The following is a 23,731-nucleotide window of genomic DNA, read 5'->3' on the forward strand; positions in this document are numbered from 1 at the left end:
CATGCAGCACCACATCCCCTTTAAATTTTCCCCTCTCACAGTGAACCTATAAACCCTAGTTTCAGACCTTCACCCGGTCTGTGCTCACGTGATTTTATAAACCTGTATGTCATCTCCTTATGTTTCTTTGCTCCATGGAAATCAATCCCAGCCTATCCAGCTCCTCCTTCTCACTCAAACCCTCCAATCCAGGTAATCAATCGATCTATGTTGCATCTTTTCCAGTTTACTAACACCCTTCCTGTAGCAGGGTGACTGGAACTGTACATATCATAGCGGGTGTGGTCTCCCTAACGTCTTGCACATTGAGACAGGATGCTGCAGAACAGATCTAGAGACAGATTACCTCTGGGGCTGTCTGCATTCCCTATACCTCCCTGGCCAGGCTCCATCTCCAACCCCCTCCGTGTCTCCCTCCTGCTAATGTCCCACTCCCCAGTTCAAATATCAATCCCCCTGTGTCTGCCTCACATGTCCTAAACCCTCACCATCCCCTCTGCCCCTCCTCACCCTTGACTCCCATAACCCTTGCTATCTCCTCTCCATCCTCCTTGCTGTCCCTGCCCAACCATCGTCCCCTTCAGCCCCATGTCCTCCCTCCCACCCTGCCTACGCCCCTCACTGCCCATCCTCCTCCCACCCCACTCTCCCCACACCCCTCACCTTCTATCCCCACACCCTCCCCCTCTCCCCACACCCTCCCCCTATACGCCTCACTCTCCCCCTACACCGCTTACCCTCCCCCCACTCACCCTCTCCCTCCCCCCTCACCCTCTCCCCACACCCTCTCCCTCCCCCACTCCCCTCACCCTCCCCCACTCCCCTCACCCCTCTCCCTCCCCCTCTCCCCTCACCCTCCCCCTCTCCCCTCACCCTCACCCTCTCCCCTCACCCTCTCCCCTCACCCTCTCCCTCCCCCTCACCCACTCCCCTCACCCTCTCCCCACACCCTCTCCCTCACCCTCTCCCTCTCCCCACACCCTCTCCCTCCCCCACTCCCCTCACCCCTCTCCCTCCCCCTTCACCCTCTCCCCTCACCCCTCTCCCCTCACCCTCTCCCCTCACCCTCTCCCCACACCCTCTCCCTCCCCCTCACCCTCTCCCCTCACCCTCCCCCACTCCCCTCACCCTCTCCCTCTCCCCACACCCTCTCCCTCCCCCTCTCCCTCCCCCCTCTCCCTCCCCCTCACCCTCTCCCCACACCCTCTCCCTCCCCCTCACCCTCTCCCCTCACCCTCCCCCACTCCCCACACCCTCTCCCCTCACCCTCCCCCTCACCCCTCACCCTCTCCCCTCACCCTCTCCCTCTCCCCACACCCTCTCCCTCCCCCTCTCCCTCCCCCTCTCCCTCCCCTCACCCTCTCCCCACACCCTCTCCCTCCCCCTCACCCTCTCCCCTCACCCTCCCCCACTCCCCTCACCCTCTCCCCACCCCCTCACCCTCTCCCCTCACCCTCCCCCACTCCCCTCACCCCTCTCCCTCCCCCTCTCCCCTCACCCTCCCCCTCTCCCCTCACCCTCTCCCCTCACCCTCTCCCCTCACCCTCTCCCTCCCCCTCACCCACTCCCCTCACCCTCTCCCCACACCCTCTCCCTCACCCTCTCCCTCTCCCCACACCCTCTCCCTCCCCCACTCCCCTCACCCCTCTCCCTCCCCCTTCACCCTCTCCCCTCACCCCTCTCCCCTCACCCTCTCCCCACACCCTCTCCCTCCCCCTCACCCTCTCCCCTCACCCTCCCCCACTCCCCTCACCCTCTCCCTCTCCCCACACCCTCTCCCTCCCCCTCTCCCTCCCCCCTCTCCCTCCCCCTCACCCTCTCCCCACACCCTCTCCCTCCCCCTCACCCTCTCCCCTCACCCTCCCCCACTCCCCTCACCCTCTCCCCACACCCTCTCCCCTCACCCTCCCCCTCACCCCTCACCCTCTCCCCTCACCCCTCTCCCCTCTCCCTCCCCCTCACTCTCCCCTCACCCTCCCCCACTCCCCTCACCCTCTCCCCACACCCTCTCCCTCCCCCTCTCCCTCCCCCTCACCCCTCTCCCTCCCCCTTCACCCTCTCCCCTCACCCCTCACCCTCCCCCTACACCCCTCACCTTCTCTCCCCACACCCTCCCCATCCCGCTTCTCACTCCCTTCCCCCTCACCTTTCCTTCCCACCCCCTTCTCTCCCCCCACATCCCCTTTCTCTCCCACCCCCTCCCCCGCCCCCATCCTCCCCTTCTCTAACCCACCCTGAGCCACCCGGCCCCACCTGTCGTCTCTCCCCGCTCCATTCTCCGACCGTTAAACCGCCATCCTCGCGGGGCGCGCGGTCTCCCTGACGGCGTGACGTAGGGCGGGGCTGAAGGTCCGCTTGACGTGTGGACGTAGGGCGGGGCTGGAGGTCCACCTGACGGCGTGACGTAGGGCGGGGCTTGAGGTCCGCCTGACGTGGTGACGTAGGGCGGGGCTTGAGGGCCACCTGACGTAATGACATACGGCGCGGCTCAGGACCACGTGACGGCGTGACATAAAGAAAACCTGCGGGCAACCTGGCGGCGTGACGTAAGGGGGAGGTCGGGACCAACTGACGGCGTTACGTCATGGGAATCCCCTGGCCGACCTGCCCTGTGACGTAGGTGGAATTCCGCGGGGAGCGCGGGGCAGCGGGTGAAGGTGGATCCTGGTCCGAATCAAAGATACCAGAGGAACAAAATGGTTTCCTGGCTTAAACGGGCGCATATTTCCTTCTGCAGGAGGACCTGTGCCTGCTTAACTTTCTCAGATTTTACCAACCGTTCATTAGACAATAGGTGCAGGAGTAGGCCATTCGGCCCTTCGAGCCAGCACCACCATTCAATGTGATCATGGCTGATCATTCACAATCAGTACCCCGTTCCTGCCTTCTCCCCGTACCCCCTGGCTCCGCTATCTTTAAGAGCTCTATCTAGCTCTCTCTTGAAAACATCCAGAGAATTGTCCTCCACTGCCTTCTGAGGCAGAGAATTCCACAGATTTGCAGCTCTCTGACTGAAAAAGTTTTTCCTCATCTCCGTTCTATATTTTCTACTCCTTCTTCTTAAACTGTGGGCCCTGGTTCTGGACTTCCCCCAACATTGGGAACATGTTTCCTGCCTCTAATGTGTCCAATCCCTTAATAATCTTATATGTTTCAATAAGATCCCCTCTCATCCTTCTAAATTCCAGCCTCCGTCGCTCCAGTCTTTCAACATACGACAGTCCCACCATTCCGGGAATTAACCTAGTGAACCTAGCTGCACACCCTCCACAGCAAGAATATCCTTCCTCAAATTTGGAGACCACACATGAGTTGAACATATCTTAAGGATTTTTCATCATTCCATATCAGGGCTACCTTCTCTGGAGTCATCGGAGGTCTGGTCCCTGTGGTTTTTGGGTCGCCCCATCAAAATCGCGTGAGATGTTAGGCCCGTGTTCCTATTTTTCTGATTTGTTAGGGCATACTTCACTATGGGCATGGCGTCTGGCCACAACAACCTACTTTAAGGACATACTTTGGCCAACTTTGGCATACTTATTTCCCCATTTGCTCTTTCTACCATCCCTGAGGACTGTTGATGTAATCAATGCTCTATTTTTCCATAACTGCCCAAAGTTCAACCCCAAACGCAGAGCAGAATCGGTATGGATATTAGGCAATATCTATATGCAGGCATGAGCCGGGGCATACAGCACAGCCCCCTGGGCAGACGGTCCGGATGGTAAAACATATGCATCCTATCCCCCCCTGGTTAAATCCCTCCCCACCTACGTCCAAGACACCTCACACGCTCTCCATCTCCTCGATAACTTCCGGTTCCCAGGCCCCCACTCCCTCATCTTCACCATGGATGTCCAATCACTCTACACTTCCATCCCCCACAAGGATGGTCTCGAAGACCTCCGTTTCTTCCTCGACCGTAGAACCAGCCAATCCCCATCGACCAACACTCTCCGCCTAGCAGAGCTGGTTCTTACCCTCAACAACTTCTCCTTTGACTCCTCCCACTTCCTCCAAACCAGAGGCGTAGCTATGGGCACTCGCATGGGCCCCAGCTACGCCTGCCTCTTTGTCGGGTACGTCGAACAATCCCTGTTCCGGACGTACACCGGCCCCATCCCCGAACTCCACCTCCGCTACATCCATGACTGCATTGGTGCTACCTCTTGCACCCATGCAGAACTCACTGACTTCATACACTTCACCTCCAATTTCCATCCTGCCCTTAAATATACCTGGACTATCTCCGACATCTCCCTCACGTTTCAATAGACAATAGACAATAGACAATAGGTGCAGGAGTAGGCCATTCAGCCCTTCGAGCCAGCACCGCCATTCAATGCGATCATGGCTGATCACTCAATCAGTACCCCGGTATCAGTTTCTGGACCTCACCATCTCCATCACAGGAGACAGACTAGTGACGGACATTTACTATAAACCCACTGACTCGCACAGCTATCTGGACTACACTTCTTTCCACCCGGTCCCCTGCAAAAAGTCTATCCCCTACTCCCAATTCCTCCGTCTACGCCGCATCTGCGCCCAGGATGAGGTGTATCACACTAGGGCTTCCAAGATGTCCTCGTTCTTCAGGAAACGGGGCTTCCCCTCCTCCATTATAGATGAGGCTCTCACTAGGGTCCCTTCTACATCCCGCAGCTCCGCTCTTGCTCCCCCTCCGCCCACTCGCAACAAGGACAGAATCCCCCTCGTTCTCACCTTCCACCCCACCAGCCAGCGGATCCAACATATCATCCACCAACATTTCCGTCACCTACAACGGGACCCCACCACTGGCCATATCTTCCCATCCCCTCCCCTCTCTGCATTCCGCAGAGACCGTTCCCTCCGTAACTCCCTGGTCCACTCGTCCCTTCCTACCCAAACCACCCCAACCCTGGGCACTTTCCCCTGCAACCGCACAAGATGCAACACCTGTTCCTTTACCTCCCCCCTCAACTCCATCCAAGGACCCAAACAGTCTTTCCAGGTGTGACAAAGGTTCACCTGCACCTCCTCCAACCTCATCTATTGCATCCGCTGCTCTAGATGTCAACTTATTTACATCGGCGAAACCAAGAGCAGGCTCGGCGATCGCTTCGCTGAACACCTGCGCTCGGTCCTTTTTTTCTTTCTTTTTTTTTTATATCAAAAAATACTTTATTCAAGCCCGGTGCGGCTCGACCACGGGACTTAGCTGCGCAAGGCTTGGTCGCGGGCCTTTCATCGCCCGGTTCGGCCGCGAGACGTTTCAGCGCCCGGTGCGGGGACTGTGCGGGTCGGTCGGGGACGAGCTGTCTGTCCGTGGGCGTGGGGAAGAGAGTGGAAGTTTTGTTGCCTCCATCACAGTGAGGGGGTGTTTGGAGTCACTGTGATGGACGTTTGTGTTGGGGTTATGTGTCTTGTGTTCTTTTTTTTCTTCTATGACTGCTATGTAGTTTCGTTCGGTACTTCGGTACCGAACGACAAATAAAGCTCTGTTATACTGTTATACTGTTATAAATATCACTTACAAAACATCTTTTTTTAACAAGCCCATCCGACATTTCCGGAGGTTACACATTCAATACAGGCATTTACTTCCAAATTTACAAACATTTACTTACATTTACAGACACTAACCCAGTGTCCCTTATTTGGAGGGGCGTCTCTCTCCACCACACCCTGCCCCCCATGTCCAGCAGCGGAAGGACCCTAGACTGTGGTCCTCCCCCACAGGGCCTTGGCGTTGGCTGCACCAAGCTTCAGTGCGTCCCTCAGCACGTACTCCTGCAGTCTGCAGCGGGCCAGTCGGCAACATTCCTTGACGGACAGCTCGCTCTGCCGGGAGGCCAACAAAGCTCGGGCAGACCAAAGAGCGTCTTTCACCGAGTTGATGACCTTCCAGCAGCACTCGATGTCAGTCTCGGAATGCGTCCCTGGGAACAGTCCGTAGATCACAGAGTCCTCTGTGACGGAGCTGCTCGGAATGAATCGTGACAGGGACCCTTGCAGACCTCTCCAGACTCTCTTTGCAAATCCACACTCTGTGAAGAGGTGGGCCACCATCTCCTCTCCGTAGCAACCGTCCCGAAGACAGCATGCGCCGGTAGTGAGGTTCCGGCGGTGCAGGAAGGATCTGACTGAGAGGGCTCCCCTCACCGCCAGCCAAGCCAGGTCTTGGTGCTTGTTGGTGAGTTCTGGCGATGAGGCATTTTGCCAGACAAGCTGGGCAGTCTGCTCTGGAGCCACGCCACAGGATCCATGGAGTCATTCCCCTGCAGTGCCTGCAGGACGTTCCGTGCTGACCACTGCCCGATGGACTTGTGGTCATAGGTGTTGGTCCGGAAGAACCTTTCCACGAATGACAGATGGTTCGGCAATGTCCAGCTGATTCTGTGATATGCACATTGAGTGGCATCTGAGCCAGGCCCATCCTTCGCAACACCGGGGACAGGTAGAACCTCAGCAGGTAGTGGCACTTGGTGCCCATGTGCCTTGGCTCTACGCTCCGCCTGATGCAGCCACACACGAAGGTGGCCATCAGGATGAGGGCGACGTTGGGCACGCTTTTACCCCCGTTTTCTGCCGACTTGTGCATTGTGGCTCGTCGCACCCGGTCCATCGCCGACCTCCAGATGAAGTGGAAGTGGTGATCCCCGTGGCGTAGGAGGGAGGAACGGGCCACACTTGTGCCAAGTACAGCAGCCCCGAGAGCACCTCACACCAGATTTTTCCCCGTGATGGAGAGGGAGCGCTGCTTACACAGCTCCAGCTTCTTCCCCACCCTGGCTATCTGCTCCAGCCAATTCTTGTTACACGCCTCAGCCTTCCCGAACCAGATCCCCAGCACCTTCAAGAAGTCGGGCTTGATGGTGAAGGGGATGGAAGATCGGTCGGCCAGATGCCAAAGAGCATGGCCTCGCTCTTCCTGCGGTTTACCCTGGCCCCCGTGGCCAACTCAAACTGGTCGCAGACGCTGATCAGTCTGCGGACCGACCCTGGATCCGAGCAGAAGACGGCGACATCGTCCATGTACAGGGAGGCCTTGACCTGAGTGCACCCGCTGCCTGGCAATATCACTCCTCTTATGCTCGCATCCTTCCTGATGGATTCGGCAAAGGGCTCAATGCAGCAGACGAACAAGACAGGGGAAACATAGAAACATAGAAACATAGAAAATAGGTGCAGGAGTAGGCCATTCGGCCCTTCGAGCCTGCACCGCCATTCAATATGATCACGGCTGATCATCCAGCTCAGTAGCCTGTACCTGCCTTCTCTCCATACCCCCTGATCCCTTTAGCAAAAAGGGCCACATCTAACTCCCTCTTAAATATAGCCAATGAACTGGCCTCAACTACCTTCTGTGGCAGAGAATTCCACAGACTCACCACTCTCTGTGTGAAGAAATGTTTTCTCATCACGGTCCTAAAAGACTTCCCCCTTATCCTTAAGCTGTGACCCCTGGTTCTGGACTCCCCCAACATCGGGAACAATCTTCCCGCATCTAGCCTCTCCAACCCCTTAAGAATTTTATATGTTTCTATAAGACCCCCACTCAGTCTTCTAAATTCCAGCGAGTACAAGCCCAGTCTATCCAGTCTTTCCTCATATGCAAGTCCCGCCATCCCAGGGATTAATCTGGTGAACCTTCTCTGTACTCCCTCTAAGGCAAGAACGTCTTTCCTCAGGTTAGGAGACCAAAACTGCACTCAATACTCCAGGTGCGGTCTCACCAAGGCCCTGTACAACTGCAGCAGAACCTCCCTGTTCCTAAACTCAAATCCTCTTGCTATGAATGCCAACATACCATTCGCTTTCTTCACTGCCTGCTGCACCTGCATGCTTGCTTTCAATGACTGGTGCATCATGACACCCAGGTCACGTTGCATCTCCCCTTCTCCCAATCGGTCACCATTCAGGTAATACTCTGCTATCCTGTTGTTGCCGCCAAAGTGGATAACCTCACATTTATCCACATTATATTGCATCGGCCATGCATTTGCCCACTCGCCTAATCTATCCAAGTCACTCTGCAGCCTCCTAGCATCCTCCTCGCAGCTAACACTGCCACCCAGCTTCGTGTCATCCGCAAACTGAGAGATGTTGCATTCAATTCCCTCGTCCAAATCATTAATATACACTGTAAATAACTGGGGTCCCAGCACTGAGCCTTGCGGTACCCCACTAGTCACTGCCTGCCATTCCGAAAAGGACCCGTTTATTCCTACTCTTTGCTTCCTGTCCGCCAACCAATTGTCTATCCACCTCAAAACTGAACCCTCAATACCGTGTGCTTTAAGTTTGTACACCAATCTCCTGTGTGGGACCTTGTCGAAGGCCTTCTGAAAGTCCAGATATAACACATCGACTGGTTCTCCCTTATCCACTCTACAAGTTACATCCTCGAAAAAATTCTAGAGGTACTGTACAGAGTTTGTACGTTCTCCCCGTGACCTGCGTGGGTTTTCTCCGAGAACTTCGGTTTCCTCCCACACTCCAAAGACGTACTGGTTTGTAGGTTAATTGTCTGGGCAAATGTTTTTAAAAAATTGTCCCTAGTGGGTGTAGGATAGTGTTAATGTGCGGGGATCGCTGGGCGGCGCGGACCCGGTGGGCCGAAGGGCCTGTTTCTGCGCTCTATCTCCAAATCTAAAACAAATCTTAATTGTCGTATGTAGTGAAAACGCAATAATTGTTTGTACAGCATAACACATCTGTAGCAGCATAACACATCTGTAAACACATCTGTAAACACATAATGAACAAATGATGGTTCAAATCTATTAGGGTCAATCCAAAGCTCGAAGTCTCAAGTGTAACCAAGGCATTTCGTAGCCCGTCGTTTAGTCCGTGTTTGTCGTGGTCAAGAGCCCTATTGTTATTGAGAAACTAAGTGAATCTGGGGTGATCACAGTTTGCAGACTGCGATACCCTTACTCGGAGTTGGTACGGCGCTATGCCGCCCCAAGGTATTGTGTATCTTGGGTCCTTTACTGTTTATTGTGGAGTGTATTCTTATTGGCATTAGCACTGTGCATATTAACCCCCCTTATTCGGACAATCGGTAACAACAGAAAATATCTCCCGCGTGTGGTCCGCTAGAGCGAGAGTTTACTGTGACACCAACAACATGTCCGGAATAATCACATTGAAATCCCGGCCGCGAAAGCACAGCAATGCCTCGTCTTCCGCAGAAGAGAAAGGAAGTTCGAAATGTCCCCAGTATCTCTCACCAACTTCTGCACACTAACAGATTGCAACATATCTTAGTTTTGCACCAACTCTGCCCAAGACAGCAATAAATTGCTGAGAGTTGTGAATGTCGCCCAATGCATTACAGAGAGCGGCTTCCCAATCCCCCCCCCCCCCCACCCACCCCACACCCTCACCCTCAGCTCCATTTACACTTCACGCTGCCTCTGGAATGCAGACAATATAATCAAGGACCATTCATCCCCTCTCCCTTTACTCTCGTACCCTCCCCATTGGGAAAAAGATACAAAACATAGAAAACACGAATCACCAGATTCAGGAACAGCTTCATCCTTCCTGTTATCAGACTGCTGAACGATCCTTCCAACGGCCAGGAATATAGCCGATGTTCCAACCTACATCAAGAGGACTGTGGACATTTGCTCTGTAAGACGCTAACTATGTTCTTCACTGCAGATTTTATCACTTTGCACAGCCTGGTGTACGCACATAGTGTACGATTCGCCTGGGCAGCATGCAAACACTATATCTTGGTGCACATGGTAATTATAAATCTGTACCAATAGATGTGCAACAAATGTCGCCATGGACGTGGTGGGCCGAAGGACCTGTTGTTGTGCACCTTGGGTCCAGGGCTCAAAGAGCAGTATTTCACCCCACACAGTATTGCTTTGATCGAATTCTGTCCAAAGTCACAACACAAATACACAGGCGGTTTATGCAAAAGTATTCTGGCTCCGACACCATTCCTGGTCTCTGTATCCCCCATGGCACTTAAAGCCCTGTCTGTCTCTTTAACCACACCCAGACCCTACAAACCTATCCGTCTCCAACCTTCACCGGCTACTTCATCTCTCCCTATCTTAGTTTGTTTCTGCTTTTTTTTACTGTCAAGTGTACAGGGAAAACGTTGTGTTGCGTGCTATCGAGTTATGTAGGTTAATTGGCTGGGTAAATGTAAAAATTGTCCCTAGTGGGTGTAGGATAGTGTTAGTGTACGGGGATCGCTGGGCGGCACGGACTTGGTGGGCCGAAAAGGCCTGTTTCCGGCTGTATATATATGATGATGATGATGATGAGGCGAATAATACCATGCCTGTGTGCAACATGTTTTACAATAGAGAATGGAAACAGGGCAGAATATAACGTTGCAGCTGCCTCTAAACCCCTACGTATGTAACTCACTGTGACCCCATACACTCCTCTCTGTCTACGAACCCCATTCAACCCCTATACCACTTCCTGTTTTTGTAACCCCCTCCAACTCCTACACCCTTTCCTGTTTCAGCAATACCTTCCTACACCCCTTCTTGCTTCTGTAACCCCCTCCCCCCCCCTGTCTCTGTAACCCTCTCTGACCCCTACACCCTTCCCTGGTAGTATTCTGATGACTTTCTCTTAAAGTCCCTCCAAATCCTCCACATCCTTCCTGTAATAGGCTTCTCAGGATGGACGGCAAGCTGGCGCGACGGTAAAATTGCTGCCTTACCGCGCCAGAGACCCGGGTTCGGTCCTGATCTCGGCTGCTGTACGGGCATTGAACGTTCTCTCCGTAACCGCGTGGGTATCCCAGGGACCTCCCGTTTCCTCCCACACTCCAAACACGTACAGATTTTGACGGTAAATTGGCTTTGGTAAAAATTGTAAATTGTCCAAGGTGTGTCGGACAGTGCAAGTGTAAGGGGGAATAATTCATTGGAGCGGACACGGTGGGCCGAAGGACCTGTTTCCACGCTGTATCTTTAAACTACGCCAAACTAAACTAAACCAAACAAAACTGCACGCAAACTTAAAATGTGACTGAACCCAAATTTTGTGAAATCACAGTTGATGAGGAAACTACCGATGCCAGTTTCCACAGGGCTTTGAAACAACGACACAAATTAGGGTCCTCGTCGCATTGAAGGCCGTGGAATGAAACACCAGGGTTTACTGTAGATAAGGTGAATGCACAGCATGTTTTTACCCAGGGTAGGGGAATCAAGAACCAGAGGACAAAGGTATACGTTGAGGTGATAAAGATTAAAAAGGAGCTTGAGGAGCAACTTTATCACTCACTGAGTGCTAGGGATATGGAAGTACTGCTAAGCATTGAAAATACATTCGAACAGGTATATGGCAAGGAAGGGTGGAGAGGGATAGGGGTCAAACGCAGGCAAATGGGACTAGCTGTAGACGGGCTAGTTTGGTTAGAATGGGAGGCTAGAGTCCAAAATCCGGCTCCGTTCGTACGCTCCACATTCCCGGCTCAAGTTCTTGAATAAATCGGGATTTCCATGACCGGTGGATGCTGGATTATCGGAGTTACGTTATATTAGTTGCCACCATCACAACATGCGCCCTCAGCCACAGCCCCCGCCACACTGCCTTCCATCAATAATACAGAAAAGTTGCTCACATTTATACATGAATGCCAATATATATTCTTAATCTTTTAAATTTACCCCACCACAAAGCAGCCCCTTTGTTGAGAACAAATCTGCCCTGGTACCCACGGTTGGCTGTGCAGATCCATGGGAGCTCTCTCCTGGTTGTTCAAGGGGTTTCCAACTCAACTCAACTCAATCCCACCAGACAATTCCACGATAAATTATTTGATGCAGACGCCAATGGAAGCTTCTCCATTGCAAGTCAATCAGGAATGTCTCAGCAACGTTTCCATCCCGTGGTTCATAATGGTGATTGTGTGCTGCAGACCAACGCAGCAAAATGTGGTTTTGTCAATGCAACTAATTCGCTGTGGCATCGGCAGTTTTAATGCATTGGTCCTACCACTGGACTTCGTGCCGCCTGTGGTTCAATCTCAGTGCTTCTAATACCGCCCAGCAGCTTGATTGCAACTCTCTCCCACCAACGCAGCTGAATGTAGTCTATTCAGTGCATCTTAGTCCGCTTTGGTCCAGTGCCAGCTGTTGTTTCTCCAGCCTGACTGCATTGGTGCGGTGTCATTTTAATGCAACGCAGCAAATATGTGTTTCCAATGCATCTCAACAGAGTGCCGCTCAGCTTCCAGAGCAGAACATTCAACGGATTGTCCGGGATTCACGGTGACTTAGTCGGATGGATTCAGAACTAGCTTATTCATCGAAGACAGCGAGTTGTGGGGGGCAGGGATATATTCTGGCTGGAGGTCCGAGACATGCTGAGTTCTGCGGTGATCTGTGTGCTCGATTGTCAGTTAGTGGGTGCGCACCGCAGTGGTAATGGGAATAAGAAGGGCTTAATTAGTTGACAAGTACAAGTGTCAGGGGTTACGGAGAGAAAACAGGAGAATGCGGTTGAGAGGGAAGATAGATCAGCCATGATGGCATGGCGGAGTAGACTTGATGGGCCCAATGGCCTAATTATGCTGACATATGAATTTATGTAATGGGGGGATGTTTGGAAAAAGAATAAAGGGGAAAGGAATGGGATGGCAAACAGAACTTGCATAATCTGAATGGGCTGATTGGCCTGCTGGGATATTAGTGCATATGAAGGTGTATTTGTAACGTGTGGACGTTACCAGTGCACGGCCTGGTGGCGCCGCACCTGGGCGCAGTAGGCAATAGAAAATACAGGAAAATTAGCAAAACAGACACGAAGGCAATGGCAGCCAAGATGTACCAAACCAAGCGCGCCCTGCTTTCCGCCCGCCGCCGCCATTGTTCCGTTATGTTCCAGCACCCTCAGGTGGAAGGCACCGGCCAGTTCCTCCGATTCGTACACCCTCTCATCTGCTTTCTGGACGCCTCTTATAGTGTCACATCGTCCAACGTTTGAGTGCTCCCTCGTCGTCGGGAGAGATATGCCCGCGAAACCTCGTTGGAATTTCTCCGCCAGGTCACCGGAGTGCAGACTGAGGCGCCGGGACACTTAAAGCTACCGTTCCGTTGACGTTGAACAAGTGAGTATCGATCAGGAGGAACACCGGACAGTTGCAAAGGGGATTCGGTCACGTGGGGAACGATGCACGGTTCCAATCCCATCTCGGGAGGCCGTCCTGGAAGTTACTGCCGCTTCGCCAAAGACCAGATGCCATGGGTTTCTGGTCGCCCAGGACTGGACTAGCGTAACAGAATCCCAAACGTCTTTCTCTCCGAACCGGCCGCAGTCCTCCCAAGTGTTCCAGACCGTGAATACTCCAAGTGCTGGTCTCCGACTTCTAAGAAGCAACTGGGAAGCGAGGAGACGCCGATGGATTTGTCCGAGATATGGATCTTGTCCGCATCTTGCATGTCGCCTCGTGGTAAGCGAGAGTCCTGTTTCCCGACCTGCAGAGATAGACGCCTGAGGCCCGAACGGTGGCGGACCTGATGACTAGATGCGGCCAGGATAACATGTAACCGGCCGGGAGATAGAACAGCGCGTTCTCCTTCAGAGATTCCTCTCCCGTTCCAACGAGAACTACCGCCTTGGTGTTAGTCTCCGTGGTGTTACAGAAGACCGAAGCCACGCCACGGGGACTGGTCGGTCTGTTGGGATGGATAAAGGAGGTTGGCTTTTTGGTGAGAAAGAGGATCTGACACGGCCAGTTAGGGTAACAAGTTACTAAGGTCCCACCCCACGCCAGCCGGGCGCCGGCCAATTGGGAGAGTAGAGGACCTCCCCAACGCGCTCCAACCCAACCCGGCGTCCATCCCGCGGCGTCTGAGCGAGAGAGCCGTTTCCCGCCACCAACACTCCATCTCCTGGAAAGTGCAAAGAAGTGGACAATGTCTCAATAATGGGACAAATTTCACAATTCTACCCGGTCCCGGCCAGAGCTTTGCCCCATCTGGTTCTAAAACAATAGACTGTAAATGGGAGGGGATCCTCCCTAAATCCCGGCTGTGATCACCCGAAATGAGTTTGGTTTCAGTTTAGTTTTATGGTCACGTGTACCGAGGTACACTGAAAAGCTTTGTAAAGAGGATGGTAAAGAATGCCTTTGGTACATTGACCTTCACCAGTCAGTGTATTGAGTACCGAAGATGGGACACTGTTACAGTTGTTGAGGCCACTTTTGGGGTACACTTTTCAATCTTAATCACCCTGCCCTAGGAAGGACGTCATTAATCTGGAAAGATACAGAGAATATGTCTAAGGATGTAGCCAGGGCTAGAGAGGTTGGGTTGGCAAAGACTTTATTCCTTGAAGCGGAGAAGGGAGGATAAGGTGATGATAAGGTGAAAGCCCAGTCCTTTAACCCAGAGTAGGGTAATCAAAAAACCAGAGCCCATAGGTTAAAGTGAGAGAACCCAGTTTGATCGGAATCTGACGAGCAAGTTTTTCATTCAGAGAACAAGCTGCTAAAAGAGGTAGTTGTGTCTGGTACTATAACAACATTTAAAAGACACTTGGTCAGGTACACGGATCAGAAAGGTTTGAAGGGATATGGGCCAAACATGGGCAAAAAGAATGAAGGGAGATGGGGCATCTTGACTGGCATGGCTGAGTTGAGCCCAAGAGCATGTTTCCGTGCTGCATGACTCTGAATCTAAACCAGTTTGCCTTCAATGCGACTCACCAGAGTGGTAGTCCTGTCGCCACCAGTCCAGAAAAGCTGTCTCATACCTTGCTCTCTTCCTACAATGCAGCTAACCGTAGTTCATCCAATGCAAATGAATCAGTTTGTGTGCCAATGCATTTCAGCTCAATTTACATTTAATGCAGTCTCGCAGCATTAATAGTGTACAAAGATGGAGAGTGACAAAGTCAATTCAGAAACAAGTGTTCTGAACTTAAAGAAAGGTAACTTTGAGGGTATGAGACGTGAATTGTTCAAGATAGACTGGCAATTTATACTTAAAGGGTTGACGGTGGACATGCAATGGAAGGCATTTAAATATTGCATGGATGAACTACAACAATTGTTCATCCCAGTTTGGCAAAAGAACAAACCAGGAAAGGTGGTGCATCCGTGGCTAACAAGGGAAATCAAGGATAGTATTAAAACAAAAGATGAAGCATATAAATTAGCCAGAAAAAGTATCATACCAGAGGACTGGGAGAAATTCAGTCCAGCAGAGGAGGACAAAGGGCTTAATTAGGAAAGGGAAAATAGATTATGAGAGAAAACTGGCAGGGAACATAAAAACTGACTGCAAAAGTTTTTATAGATATGTGAAGAGAAAAAGACTAGTTAAGACAAATGTAGGTGCCTTGCAGTCGGAAACATGTGAATTGATCATAGGGAACAAGGAGATGGCAGAACAATTGAACAACTACTTTGGTTCTGTCTTCACTAAGGAAGACATAAACAATCTGCCGGAAATAGCAGGGGACCGGGGGTCTAACGAGATGGAGGAACTGAGGGTAATCCAGGTTAGTCGGAAGTGGTGTTAGGTAAATTAAATGGGTTAAAGGCCGATAAATCCCCAGGGCCAGATAGGCTGCATCCCAGAGTGCTTAAGGAAGTACCCTCAGAAATAGTGGATGCATTAGTGATAATTTTTCAATACCCTTTAGATCCTGGAGTAGTTTCTGAGGATTGGAAGGTAGCTAATGTAACCCCACTTTTTAAAAAGGGAGGGAGAGAGAAAACGGGGAATTATAGACCAGTTAGCCTAACATCGGTAGTGGGGAAAATGCTAGAGTCAGTTATTAAAGATGTGATAGCATCACATTTGGAAAGTGGTGAGATCATCGGACAAAGTCAGCATGGATTTATGAAAGGCAAATCATGCCTGACGAATCTTATAGAATTTTTCGAGGATGTAACTAGTATACTGGATAAGGGAGAACCAGTCGATGTGTTATATCTGGACTTTCAGAAGGTCTTCGACAAGGTCCCACATAGGAGATTGGTGTACAAACTTAAAGCACACGGTATTGGGGGTTCAGTGTTGAGGTGGATAGAGAATTGGTTGGCGGACAGGAAGCAAAGAGTAGGAATAAACGGGTCCTTTTCGGAATGGCAGGCAGTGACTAGTGGGGTACCGCAAGGCTCAGTGCTGGGACCCCAGTTATTTACAATATATATTAATGATTTGGACGAGGGAATTGAATGCAACATCTCTAAGTTTGCGGATGACACGAAGCTGGGTGGCAGTGTTAGCTGCGAGGAGGATGCTAGGAGGCTGCAGAGTGACTTGGGTAGATTAGTTGAGTGGGCGAATGCAAGGCAGATGCAATATAATGTGGATAAATGTGAGGTTATCCACTTTGGCGGCAAGAACAGGAAAGCAGAGTATTACCTGAATGGTGGCCAATTAGGAAAAGGGGAGATGCAACGTGTCCTGGGTGTCATGGTGCACCAGTCATTGAAAGCAAGCGTGCAGGTGCAGCAGGCAGTGAAGAAAGCGAATGGTATGTTGGCATTCAGAGCAAGAGGATTTGAGTATAGGAGCAGGGAGGTTCTGCTGCAGTTGTACAGGGCCTTGGTGAGATCGCACCTGGAGTATTGTGTACAGTTTTGGTCTCCTAATCTGAGGAAAGAAATTCTAGCCTTAGAGGGAGTACAGAGAAGGTTCACCAGATTGATCCCTGGGATGGCAGGACTTTCATATGAGGAAAGACTGGATAGACTAGGCTTGTACTCGCTGGAATTTAGAAGACTGAGGGGGGGTCTTATAGAAACATATAAAATTCTTAAGGGGTTGGAGAGGCTAGATGTGGGAAGATTGTTCCCGATGTTGGGGAAGTCCAGAACCAGGGGTCACAGCTTAAGGATAAGGGGGAAGTCTTTTAGGACCGAGATGAGAAAACATTTCTTCACACAGAGAGTGGTGAGTCTGTGGAATTCTCTGCCACAGAAGGTAGTTGAGGCCAGTTCATTGGCTATATTTAAGAGGGAGTTAGATGTGGCCCTTGTGGCTAAAGGGATCAGGGGGTATGGAGAGAAGGAAGGTACAGGTTACTGAGCTAGATGATCAGCCGTGATCATATTGAATGGCGGTGCAGGCTCGAAGGGCCGAATGGCCTACTCCTGCACCTATTTTCTATGTCCACCTCGGGAATTTTTAAAGAGAGCTTCTACCATTCCCATTCCAAATTTGGAATCTTAAATGCTCCCCGCTGCATCTGATGCAATGTTTGAAATATACGTCAGTTCTACCACAGCTCGGTCCCTCAGGTGGAGTGTAGGTCTTCCAATGCAGCTTACTGTGTGCGTAGCGAATTCAGTGTTGCCATTGCAGGTGTTTTTCCACTGCAACCAGGCATAACGCTACCGTGGGTCCGATCGCATGTCTAGAAGAAAGGAATAGAAAAGGAAATCTGAAGAAGGATCTTGACCCGAAGCGTCACCTATTAAGGTAGGGTCGTGTTGCCAGAACTACACCAAGCGCCTGGGTAGGTCAAACGGGCATGGTCGTGTACATTCAGCAGAACCAACTCCAGCAACAGCGAATGAGGCACCAGCCAGTCCAAAGCAGTCTCCACCACCAATCACCAATCCTCGGCCATCTCCACGGTGCCCGTCCTCTCCAACGCCCCTTCCATCCCGAACGCCCGCCGGCAGATCTCAAACTTAAGCTCAGCGCCGCGTCGGGGCAAGGGCTGTCCCAAGTACTGTTTCATCAGGCTGCAGGGCAAGGTTTCTCCTTCCACCTCCTGCTCATCCTCTTCGTCCTCTCCGCGCAACGTGGCGCAACAGAAGCCCACCCTTTTCCCTTTTCCCACCGCCCCGCACCCGTCGCAGTCCTGCCAGGTTCCCCAGCGGATGTGCAGCTGGATGATGCGCCCTGAGCCCAGCATGAAGCCCGGGGAAAACCTCAGGCTTTTGTTCACCAGCGTAGACGAGCCCAACTCCCGGTGGGAGACGTGAATCAGCGATGCGTCTTTCTCACCCAGACAGCTTGGATAAACCCGATTTGCAGATGTACATGCCCGAATCAGATGTCCGGGCCTGGGATGAAGTCAAGGAGCCACCCTGTAGGGTGTGGTGGCTGCCCAGTTTACCCATCGGGCCACAAGCCTCGGAATACAGCGAAGGTGTGGGGTTCGGCATGAGATTGGCGAGGCCAAGATACTGCCAGTAAACTGTGCCTTCCTTTGCTTCGGACATCGCTGGGTAGCGCAGGCTGAACGGGTTGTGAGACAGGAAACCAGGGAGCAGGGGGCCGAGCCTGAGTAATTGGCCTCGTCCCCGTCCTGCCTCCGGAAACGGGGCAACCAACAGAAGGGCCAGCAGGCCCAGTATCAACAGCAGGGACGAGTGCCTGCACAGCTTGCTTCTGTAATGTCATTACAGCAACTGCAGGCAGGAGCGGGGTGCACGTCAACTCAGCAATGGGGCCCCGTGACCTCAACATTGATGCCGTCACCTGTAAGGAAGAGAAAGCACCACTTCATGGGAGGGGCAGTGTGGAGGGAGCGCTGTTCCACAGGTGGGACCGTGGGAAGGGCTATGAGCAGTGAATGCTGCTCTGTGGGATGGGCAATGAGGCGGGAATGCTGCTCTGGGAGGAGCAGTGAGCAGGGAATTTTTTTATTCACAAAATGCTGGAGTAACTCAGCAGGTCAGGCAGCATCTCGGGAGAGAAGGAATGGGTGACGTTTCGGGTCGAGACCCTTCTTCAGACTGATGTCAGGGGGGCGGGACAAAGGGGCAGGGAATGCTGTTCTGTGGGAAGAGCAGTGAGCATGGAATGCTGCTCTGTGGGCGGAGCAATGAGCAGGCAATGCTTCTTTGTGGGAGGGGCAAGGAGCAGGGAATGCTTTTCTGTGGGAGGGGCAGTGAGCAGGGACTGCTGTTCTGTGGGAGGTCCAGTGAGCAGGGAATGCTTTTCTGTGGGGGGCAGTGAGCAGGGAATGCTGCTCTGTGGGGGGCAGTGAGGCGGGAATGCTGCTCCGTGGGAGAGCAGTGAGGGGGGTCTAATGCTGTGTGGGAGGGGCAGTGAGGAGGGTCTACTGCTCTGTGGGAAGGGCAGTGAGGAAGGAATGCTGTTCTGTGGGAAGGGCAGTGAGGGGGGTCTACTGTTCTGTGGGAGGGGCAGTGAGGAAGGAATGCTGTTCTGTGGGAAGGGCAGTGAGGGGGTCTACTGCTCTGTGGGAGGGGCAGTGAGGGGGTCTACTGTTCTGTGGGAGGGGCAGTGAGGAGGGATCGCTACACTGGGAGGGAAGGGCGAAGATGAGGAAGAACCATGTTGGCCGAGGAGCGCGGAGAACAAAAGGAAGCTTTCCTAGCTTCCCTCTAATTTCACTCAAATATGTTTTACATTCCTTTAGGCTTTCCGCACCGCTGAGTCCTCAGTGTCCGGCACAAAATGCTGTATTCTCTTTGGGTTCTCTCATCCTCTCGACACCTTGTTACCAATAAAGCGCCTCCTGTTTCTTCTCGGAAACATTGTTTACCCTGAACCTCCTCTTTAACAGTCTCCCACTGTCCTCCTGTATGCTGCTCTTCAGGTTACAGAACGCCATCTGGTGGTCTTCTTGCCACAAGAATGGGACATCTTTCTTCAGTAAATCCCTCAAGATAACGACCAGGTCAGCATAGTTTGGGATGTAGGGTGATAAAAAATTCATCATCCCCAGGAACCGTTGTAAATCTTCTTCATCTTGTGGTGTTGGCATCATATGAATGTCCTTCACCTTACCAAGATCTGGTCTGCCTGTGTCTGAATAGATTGTTTTGAATAAGTTGATGGACTTAGCCTTCACTGTTGAAAGCGAGTCCTTCCCGGGACGCTGTCTCCAACAGCTTCTTCAGATTACAGTCATGTTCTTGTTCCGTGGATCCCACTATGACAATATCATCTGCAATGCAGATGCATCCAGGAACCTGTTCTATGATTGTGTCCATACGCTGCTGGAATATATCCTGACTCACCAACAAACAGAAAGGTAACCGTCTGTCGCAATACCTGCCAAAAGGTGTGCGGAATGTGGTAAGTTCCTGGCTTGCCTCCTCAAGTCGGACAGACCAATAGCCCGCTTTTGCATCCAGTTTGGAGAACAATTTCCCATTGGCAAAAGCTGGATTGATTTCCTCAAGTGTTTGGATCTTGTGTGGGCAGCGTTTGAGACTTGTATTCAAGCGTTTTGGGTCTAGGCATACCCTGATTGATCCATCTTTCTTAGCGGAAGTTGTTATTGAACTGCACTAGTCCGTATGGTGAGTTACTTTTCTGATGACTCCATCATCCTCCATTTTGTCCAACTCAGCCCGCAATTTGTCTTTGAGATGGATACTACATTTCCTTGGCGCATCAATGTGTGGTGTGGCCTTCTCCTTGAGATGAAAAGTGGCTGGCTCCTTGAAGTTGCCAATCCTATAAAACTGATTAGCCCATCTCTTCATGAGGTCTCCCACCGAGTTGAAACTTTCTTGCTCCTTCCGAGCGTCTGATGGGTGCTCTTCTGTTCCCATAGCATGTATCGTGACAACCTGAAGTTGCTCAATACCTGGGAGGCCTAAGACATCGGATCCTGCCACGTCTACCATGAAAAATTCTTGAGGACACCACTTCGATCCCTTGTATCGGCATGAAATGGATATAGTTCCAACACACATGATTTCTGTCCCGTTATATGCCATCAGTCGGACTTTGCATGGTCGTAGGTGCTGTTTATATTTGTCATTTGGATACACGTCTTGTATGACCCGAAGGGGAATGGTATTTCCTCCAGCTCCGGTGTCTATCTTCACCTTCAGTCGATGTTGCCCCTTCATTGACGGGCATATGATGTTCAACACCGCAAATGCCTCATCGCCTATTGGAGGCATCCTGTCCATACTCGAAATGGCGATGGTATTGAAATACATATTCGATCCTTCCTCTTGACTGTAACAGTACGATGCAACACCTCCATGGAACTGTTGCTGTACCTTGTCAACTCCTTTGTATTTGCCACTTGACAATTTAGATGGGCGTATATGATCCATCTTAGACCTGCAACAACTTGCCCAATGCCCTTTCTTGCCGCACTTCTTGCATGTGTCGCGTTACGCTGGGCATTGCCTGGGCTTATGAAACAAAGCACATTTGCCACAAGGGTTTTGTCTCTCATCTTGCGGCTTTTGCCTCGTTGACCCTCTTGTCTTGACAGCATCAATATGGCTAGACCTGGGCTCTAAATTTGCAATGCACTGTCTGCCTGCTGCAATGGCCTCATACTGCCTACCTAACGTAAGCACCTCTGGAATGGTGTATCCTGCAGGCTTCTGTAGAAGCTCTCGCTGTAGACCTTCATAGGGCGTTGAAGCAATTATCAACTCCATGACACTTTCATTGAGCTCAGGATCAGTGAAGTTACACTGGAGACTCTTTTCTCGACACCGGGTCACAAATTGATCGAGCAATTCTTCCGGTTTCTGGCGATACCGCATCAACTCCAACCTGTGGACTCTGAAATTTACCTTTGGCCTCAGCTGGCCCTCAAAAAATGTCCATATGTCCTTTGGCTTGTTCCGATCCTCTTCACTCAGACCTGACGCATTCAAACGACGAAGTCCCTCTACTCCTAAAGCGAGTTTTATCTTTGTTGCCTGCTTAGAGTCCGATGCGATTTCTAAGTCTTGCAGGCACAGTTGCATCCTCTGCTTGAACAGGGAGAACTCATTGGCAATGTCCAGCACTTGCCAGTTCATTTCAGGTAGCCGAGGCATGTTACTTGCTCTATACGGCGTAAACACGGTAACTTGAAATATTAAATATAGAACCAAAACAACCGTATCACAGGATTATACACCACTTGCTATCAGTATTACTGTATAAACTATATGCAATCCACATATATATACATATATATTTCAGAGCTTCCAATGCAAAACATTAAGCTTTTAGTAATACACACAGAATATTACAGATAATTACACAAATTATTAATTTTTAGTCCATATCTTCCCTTCAAGAAGCAGACTTGCTGTGTAGATCAGCGTAGTATAGACTCTAGATGAGTGAAGGTTGTTACTCCACCACGATGATTTGCCTCGCAACGCTGGGCTCGCTCGCACTGCTGGGCTCGCACTGTGCAGCTCCCAGCTGCTGTAACCGCGGTGCGATCAGGCCTCGGCTGCGGTGCGTGCTGGCCCCGCCCACTGGTGCTCCCGGCCGCTACCGCTCACTGTCGGTACGCGCTGCCGCTACCTCGGGCCCAGGGCCGCCCCGACTCTCCAGTCTCCACGCCTGGATGAGTACTCAGTCTCTCGGCCTTACCGGCCGTCGCGCCGCCGTGGGTGGTCGGTCTCTCCGGTCGCTGAACTCCTCCGTGGGTGTCGGTCCCTCCGGTTGCCGGACTCCTCCGTGGATGGTCGGTCTCTCCGGTCGCCGCGCCTCCGCGGGTGTCGGGCTCACTGAGAAGCAGTCTCAGGTTTCCAAACTTGGGCCTGCACAGGTGCTGGGCCTTCACACACCTCCCTCAGCAGCTAGCAGCGTCCCGTCGGCAACTCAGCGCTGACTTCTCATCAGGTAATTATACATACATATATTGGCCCTGTTGAGAAGCAATCCTAGCATCCCTTACCGAGCTGGAAAGCATTCATCTTCTTTTTCTTCTGCAGGGCTCTATTGTTGTTTTTTTTACTTGTTAACCTTTTTTGCTTGGGTTCACCTTTCTAGGCTAATCACCAAACCGCTGCCACCATGTTGTACTTCATGGTCCGGTATCTGTTATACCTTTGTTATGACTCTGGACAGACCTCAAGTACACGTGTTTAAAAGGTTATAAAGCTAGAGCTTAGATCCAGGCTGTTTATTCCATGGCCACCTGGAACCAGAGTGCCCACCTAATCACCTCATTCTCTTATATACACGTTACTACATGGGCAAACAAAGTAGTCCTTGCAATATCACAACACCTCCCTCTCTCTCCCCCTCAGGCTGAGACCCTCCTCTCTCCCCATCAAAGCCTCATTCCTTCCCCTCCCCTCCTCCTTTCCTCTCCATTTACTCTCCTCACTTCCCCTCAGAACTCAACTCAGACCCTCTTCCTGTAAATCCCTCACAACTCAGACCCTCCTCCCCTCGGTCCCTCACAACTCAGTCGCTGCCTCCCTCCTCTCTCCTCCACCCTCCTCCCTCCTCCGCCTTCCTCTCTCCTCTGCCCTCCTCTCTCCTCCACCCTCCTCACTCCTCCACCCTCCGCCCGGTGACCGGACGCCCCCAACCGCCAATGCACGCGCTCTCTCTCCCGCGCGCAGAGCCGGGAGCATCGCCCTCGCGCGGTGACGGTTGGAAGCCGTGGGGCCGCGGTGCGCAGGCGCACTGTCCCCAGCCGGCCGCGGGGCCGCTCTGCGCGTGCGCTACTTTTCCAACTGTCACCGCGCGAGGGCGACGCTCCCGGCTCCGCGCGCGGGAGAGAGAGCGCTTGCATTGGCGGTTGGCGGCGTCCAGTCGCCGGACGGAAGGTGGAGGAGAGAGGAGGGAGGGAGGGAGCGACTGAGCTGTGAGGGACCGAGGGGAGGAGGGTCTGAGTTGTGAGAGGAGGATATCGGTCAGAAGGTTCTGAAGGGAAGTGAGGAGAGTCTGAATGGAGAGGAATGGTGGAGGAACTGAGGGGCAGGATGGGACCTGAGAGGGGGAAGGAGGCTTTGAGGGGGATGTGGAGGATCTGAGTGCAAGAAGTGTCCGAGGGGCGAGTGGAGGGATATGGAAGAAGCCGAGGGAAAGGAAGGAACATCTGA

The 23,731-nt window shown here is 52.1% G+C and overlaps 1 protein-coding gene and 2 pseudogenes across 3 annotated transcripts in view; all 3 read right to left on the reverse strand.

The window, feature by feature from the left end:
- LOC144590559 (uncharacterized) overlaps positions 1–2,354 on the reverse strand; it is a 38,426-nt gene extending 36,072 nt beyond the window's left edge. For all 3 annotated transcript variants that reach the window (XR_013546438.1, XR_013546440.1, XM_078395085.1), the window contains exon 1: positions 2,254–2,354. The gene's annotated coding sequence lies outside the window, so the exon portion shown is untranslated. The remainder of the gene's footprint in view (positions 1–2,253) is intronic.
- A 10,348-nt stretch (positions 2,355–12,702) lies between these two features.
- On the reverse strand, positions 12,703–13,820 carry LOC144590562 (protein FAM187B-like; annotated as a pseudogene).
- Positions 13,821–17,412: 3,592 nt separating this feature from the next.
- On the reverse strand, positions 17,413–23,421 carry LOC144590560 (uncharacterized; annotated as a pseudogene).
- Between the last annotated feature and the right edge of the window lie 310 nt (positions 23,422–23,731).

The sequence above is a fragment of the Rhinoraja longicauda genome, unplaced genomic scaffold (genome assembly GCF_053455715.1).
Source record: "Rhinoraja longicauda isolate Sanriku21f unplaced genomic scaffold, sRhiLon1.1 Scf000206, whole genome shotgun sequence".
In the NCBI taxonomy this organism is placed as follows: Eukaryota; Metazoa; Chordata; class Chondrichthyes; order Rajiformes; family Arhynchobatidae; genus Rhinoraja; species Rhinoraja longicauda.